General features: G+C 49.5%; 1 long non-coding RNA gene across 1 annotated transcript in view; it reads left to right on the top strand.

The window, feature by feature from the left end:
• The window catches only part of LOC141370876 (uncharacterized), a 25,585-nt gene extending 19,738 nt beyond the window's left edge, over nucleotides 1-5,847 (top strand). Inside the window, exons 2-3 of the long non-coding RNA XR_012375346.1 lie at nucleotides 4,143-4,207; nucleotides 5,572-5,847. This is a non-coding gene — a long non-coding RNA (uncharacterized lncRNA). The remainder of the gene's footprint in view (nucleotides 1-4,142; nucleotides 4,208-5,571) is intronic.
• Nucleotides 5,848-6,219: the final 372 nt, after the last annotated feature.

The raw sequence follows: 6,219 nt of genomic DNA, 5'->3' as shown, positions 1-6,219 counted from the left end.
AAAAAATTTTTTTTTAAAAAGGGATTAATAAGATGTTGGTTGAAAAAGGGAAAAAGAAAAATTAAAAAAAAAACAGTTAAAAAAATTAACTTTGATGAACTAATGAATCATGGTAAAAAAAAAAAAAAGCCATGAATTCTATGTGTAGTATTCCCCTATTGCTGGAGTTCTCCCGTTCTCCTTGATCGGTAAACTTGGTCTTGGCTTGCTGGCTGTTCGTGCTGATCTTCTGGGGGAGGGGTCTGTTGCCGTGGTTTCCAAATGTCTTTGCCGGAGGCGGAATTGCCCTGCCCCTGTGAGTCCGGGCTAAGCAAGCTGCTCGGGTTTGCTCTCAGGAGCTTTTGTTCCCTGCAAGCTCTCAGTACAGCTTTGGAGGACCAGGGCGAAAATGGTGGCCTCCCAATCTCCACCCGGAGGAGCTGAGAACTGGGGGCCCCACTCCTCAGTGCGCCCCCAGAGAAAAGCAGTCACTCCCGTCTCCCCAGTCTCCGGCCGCACTCCGTGCTCACCCGGCCTGTGACCAAGCGTTTCTATCTCTGGCCCCCGACCCCGTGTGGAGTCTCCAAACCCAGCAGATCCCTGCGGTGTGCTCCTGCGCCGCTCCTCCCGGGGGAGGAAAGGGAGTCTCCCCGGCTCTGCCGCTTGTTGGGTCCCTGCTGGAGGAGCAGTGGCCCGACTGGGCCGCGGATCACAGTTTATGGCAACCCCGAGCTGAGAACCCGCGCCTCGGCTCCGTCTCTGCAGCCGGCTTCCCCGCTCCGGTACCCGGGAGCTCTGCTGCACTCAGGCACCCCCGGTCTTTCTGTGACCCCGAAGGTCCTGAGACCACACTGTCCCGGGAGGGTTCCACCCCCCGCTTAGCCACTGCAGTGACATCTCTCAGCGGAGTGGCTTCTAAAAGTTCCGATTTTGTGCTCCGCGGCTCTATCACTTGCCAGAAGCGGCCGACGGAGGCCCCCTCCCCCGCCGTCTATCCTCCCGAATATCGCCTTGGATTCACTTCTCCGCACGTCCTACCTTCCAGTAAGTGGTCGCTTCTCTGTTCAGAGAGTTGTTGCTACTCTCCTCTTCGATCTCCTGTTGAGTTCGTAGGTGTTCAGAACAGTTTGATCCCTATTCAGCTGAATTCCTGAGACCAGAACCAGACGAAATCCAGGTCTCCTACTCCTCCGCCATCTTGCTCCGCCCCCTGGCTGGAAGACCCCTTCTTGAGTGGCTCTCCTTCCTCTGGTAAGAGCTGTGCTGGAAACTTGGGGTTCACCAGGACCACAAGATCCTCTTCGATGAGGAGAGGTGAGGGGACCCTGAGCTGCAGGTGCCCTTCCTCACCCTTCTCGGCAGGATCGGTCAGACTTAGCCAAAGCCAACCAGAAACACTGAGTGAAAACAGGGACCTCCCAGCCTCACTTCTATCCTGTCTGGTCTCAATGCCTTCTGTCCACCATGCCCCACCTCACAGGAAATAAAGAGGATAAGTCAACAGGCTGTGGTTGTTAACCACTTTAATGGACTGGGGAGGGAAGGTCCTTGATTGTCTTCCCAGGTCAGATGGGAGTCTCCCTCCTGGAAGAAGGAAACACCTGGCAGGTTAGTGCTGGTTGTTGGCAGGAGGCCTCGGATCCTTGCCACCTGGACCTCTCCTTAGGGCTGCTTGAGTGTCATAACCTTGGGAGCCAGGGATCCAAAAGCAATCGAGCTGCATCTTTTACGACCTAGTCTCAGAAGCCACACATCACTTTGCTACATTCTGTTCTCTAGGAGAAAGTCATTGTAGTCCAGGCTCAAAAAGAGGGGAATTAGGCTCCACTTTTTGAAGAGAGAGGTATCAAAAAATCTGTGGGCATAGCTATTACCTAACAGTCCTTGTATAAGTGCAAGAGACATAGAAATGAGACATACAAAATCCCTGCCCTCAAGAAACTTTCCGCTTAACAAAGGAGACCAACATTTTACCTAAGCTTTGGGAGCACAGAGAAGGAAGTTTCTACTGGGGGAAGGGAGGCAAGCGGGAGAGGAGTCTCTGAGAGGAATAGCATTTGATGTGGGCCTTGGATTGTGAGTAGGAATGTGTTAGATAAAGTGAACCCCATTCCAGCCTCCTTCCCCTATTCCAGAAGCTGATAAGATAAAACTACATTTCCCAGTAAGATGCACAAAAGCAAGATTTGAAGAGGAGAAGTCAGGCATGGGCTAAGCTCCCATCCCTTCTGCCATTTCTGCTCACAAACCTGCCATGGGAGTGTTTGCTTTTTCTGAGACACCCGTGGCAGTGGCCCTGGTGTTCAGACACAGGCTCGTGGATATCCAGGGAAAAAGCGCTAATGAGATTGTGGCTGGTGAGGATGGTTCTGCGGTGGCAGATGTGCCAAATGACGGGTGACTTCCTGAGGGTAAAAAATGCTCAGGCCTTGCAGAGCCTCTTCTAGAGCTGGGGTAGAAGGACTCAGAGCACATGGACAGCTTCCTTAAACTTTCCCTCCAATGTCCCCTCCTTCTGGCCACCTCAACTTCAACTTTTCTCTGTTCTTAGGCAAGTGTGAGGTCACCCTGTTGCAAGCACTCAGAGGTGATCTTAATTAGGAAAGGGCCAGGATCTTGAGCCTTCACTGCAACTGAGAGGGAAGCCATTTCATTTTACCAACTAATTACTCCATAAAATCCATAAAATGACAACAAAAAAATTAATCTGGCCCTTTCCAGACTTTTCCTATTTCCTTCACTGAACCCATCTACATACCCACGGGCAAAGCTGCCAGCCATATGAGCTGTTGCTGGCTTCGTTTAAGAGATAAAGATGGGGGGACGCCTGGGTGGCTCAGTCGGTTAAGCGGCTGCCTTCGGCCCGGGTCATGATCCCGGGGTCCTGGGATCGAGTCCCACATCAGGCTCCTTGCTCAGCAGGGAGCCTGCTTCTCCCTCTCTCTCCCTCTGCTTGTGCTCTCTCTGTCAAATAAATAAAATCTTTAAAAAAGAGAGAGAGATGAAGATGGGAACTTGAGAAAGTTTATAAACTCAGCAGTGCTGGGAAGCCAACTTTGCTTCACTGGTATTTGCCTGTGGTTTCTGGGCTGAGATATGCAGGTTGTACAGACTCATCTGCCACCCGCCCTGGGCTGCGAAGACACTGACTTGGGCAGGGCTCTAGCTGCTTATCTTCAATCTTTAATGCATCAGCATCACATGGCAGTCTCCCCCATCTCTCACTTGCCCAGCACCACCTCCTACATACACACCACCCCAGACACTCTTTGGAGACTGACATCTCCACCCTCACTTGGTAAATATATAGCTTAAGAGACGGCAGGCTGGAAAGCACACAACAACCATGGATCTCACCCTCAGTGGGACTTGCCTGGTGTCCGTCTGGCTTGTAACCTCTCTGAGTGCCGGGCAAGGCAAGGGTGTCGTCTGGGGAAGAGGCGATAAACATACACTTCTTGGCTGAAGCGCTAATTGACAGAATCTTGAAACCAGAAGGCTAGATTTCCTGCATAGCCCACGAGCCTTGGATGTCCATGGGTACACACCCTCGATGGAAGACAAGCATGAGGATGAAATGAATTTGACATTTGAAAGATGACTCTTTCTTTTCTTTTGTTAATTTAAATTCAATTTAATTAACATATAGTGTATTATTAGTTTCAGAGGTAACTTAGTGATTCATCAGTTGCATATAACACCCATTGCTCATTACATCAAGTGCCCTCCTTAATGCCCATCACCCAGTTACCCCATTACCCCACCCAATGCCCCTCCAGCGACCCTCAGTTTGTTTCCTAGAGTTAAGGGTCTCTTGTGGTTTGTCTCCTGTTTTTGTCTTATTTTTCCTTCCCTTCCCCTATGTTCATCTGTTTTGTTCTTAAATTCCAGATATGAGTGAAATCATATGGTGTTTGTCTTTCCCTGACCAACTTATTTCACTTGGCATAATACCCTCTAGTTCCATCCATGTTGTTGCAAATGGCAAGATTTCATTCTTTTTGATGGCTGAGTAGTATTCCTGTGTGTGTGTGTGTGTGTGTGTGTGTGTGTGTGTGTGTGTATCACATCTTCTTTATCCATAAAATGCCTCTTTCTTGAACAGCAGCAATAAAAGGGGGGGTCCAAAAAAAGACCTCATGCAGCTTCTAAACATTTTCTAGGTCCTGGATGCCTTTCAGAATATGGTTAAAGCTCTGAGTACCCTCCCCCAGGAAAATGCATGCAGGTACATACACACAACACTGTGCATGTAATAACTTCAGATATTGAAAGATAAATTAGACTCAGGCCTTTACCTTCCACAAGCTAACAGTCTTACAGAGAAGGTAAACAAACAAAGAAAAAAGCACATAAATATAAATGAGAACATGATCAGCACTGAAGGACTGTGGTGTGTAAGGACTTGGAGGGTTCCTGAGGGAGAGATCAAGCTGTAAGGTAAAGGGCCAAGCAGAACGGAAAGGAACCAGTCCCAGCTGCTACTCATGTGTACTCCAGATGTCCGCTGAGGGCCTCCACTCCTTGATGTCCAAGTGAGGTGGGCTTGGACTTCTGAATCCCATGGACTAGGGAGTTCCACACCTTCTCCAATATTTCGTCTGGCTCCGTGTGGGGACCTTGGTCTCCTGGCCCTTCTACCTCTCAAAATTCCGGCTTTCTCACATACCACTTCTGTCCCCATACTACACCCTCCCCAGCATGAAATTCAGTCACTCCTTTGGTTTCCACAGAAAAAAAAAATCCAGTCACACCACAAGTTTTATAAACCATGAGAAAGGGGGTCCTGTAAAGGGATCATGTTATACAGCACCTGGCCTTCAGTCATCCGTTGAGTTCCTCTGCCTCCTCTCCACACTTTTGTCCCTTTCTTCCTGTCTTTCAGGAGCTACTCTTAAAGTTCCTGAGCCTTAGTGTCCCCTGACATGTAGGCCCCAGGAAGGATGAGGTGGCAGTTGGTGGGGAGAGGGACCACACCCTCTCCCAGCACTTATCAAAGTATCCTTCCAGCACACACACACACACACACACACACACACACACTGCTTTCTCCAAGAGCAATTTAGCAATTGAAGTTTCTCCATCCATCCCACTTGTACTGGTTAGTTGAAGAGAACAAAATCCACTCCAGCTAGATTAAGTGAGAAAGGGTTTATGGCAGGATATTGTCTTATAGAACTACTAGGAGGAATTTAGAAAGGACTTCGGGTGGAGCTTTCAGAAAAGCTTCCCAAAGAAGATCTGGGCCACCGAGGAAGCTGCTTACTCCAGAACCAGTGCTGCCCCTGCCACAAGGCCACCAGCATCCCTGAGGCTAGTGACCGGACACTAGGATGTCCCTTCATGCTGCCAGAGAAATCTCAGTCAGTCCCTCCACGGCAATGCCCGCAGAAGCAGCAGGAGCAGCAGAGGTGTGGTCTCTGCCTGGCTTCCACTCAGCTCTCCTAGTGCATCTGGTAGTTGGGCCTTACTTACCTTACTTACCTCCGGATCCCTGATTGCACAGGAGTCTGGGAAATGTGGTTTTTAGCTTTCCAGCCTTTGCAATACTGGAATTCTTGCTTGAATTCTCTCTCTCTCTTGCCCTCTCAGCTTGGTGGCTTGCATGCTGCCATGCTGGAGAGGCCCACATGGCAAGCAACTGACAGAGGCCTCAGCCAACAGCTAGGAAGAAACAGCTAGAAGAAATTTGTATGCCAATAGACATACAAGCAAGCTTAAGATGAAGATCTTTCTTCAGTCAGGCCTTGAGATGACTATACCCCAGGTGAAACCTTGATTCCAGACTGTGAGAGACCCTGAAGCAGAGAGCCCAGGTAAGCTGTGCCTGGATTCCTCACCTACAGAAACAGTGAAAACATAAATATTGTTGCTTTAAGCCACTAAGTTTTGGGAAAATTCGTTATGTTGCAATAGATAACTAATATAGTTCCCTTCACGGTATCATGGGTTCCCTTTCTGGGCCAGCTTGCTCTGTGAGTGAAGAGAAGAAAGGAACATGCTCTCTTTTGCATCATACTCTGAGGTCTGATCTTCCACCCAAGGGAAGATATCTGAGAGTCTATTCACAGTCAGAATCTACGGGGCCTGCCCACCAGGTGCACACTCTGGCCTGAGCACTCATCCGTGTGATGTGGGCCACACACACTGTGTGCCCTTCACCACACAGCTGTCTCCCTCACTCAGACACAGAAGCCGTGATGCCAGGCTCCCCTTCTCCTTGGCACCAGGCCGAGCCAG

This window comes from Callorhinus ursinus, unplaced genomic scaffold (genome assembly GCF_003265705.2).
Source record: "Callorhinus ursinus isolate GAN/ISIS: 27379988/994484 unplaced genomic scaffold, GSC_fseal_2.0 scaffold49, whole genome shotgun sequence".
Lineage (NCBI taxonomy): Eukaryota > Metazoa > Chordata > Mammalia > Carnivora > Otariidae > Callorhinus > Callorhinus ursinus.
The sequence above is the reverse complement of the archived record's forward strand: the minus strand, read 5'-3'. Positions and strand labels throughout refer to the sequence as shown.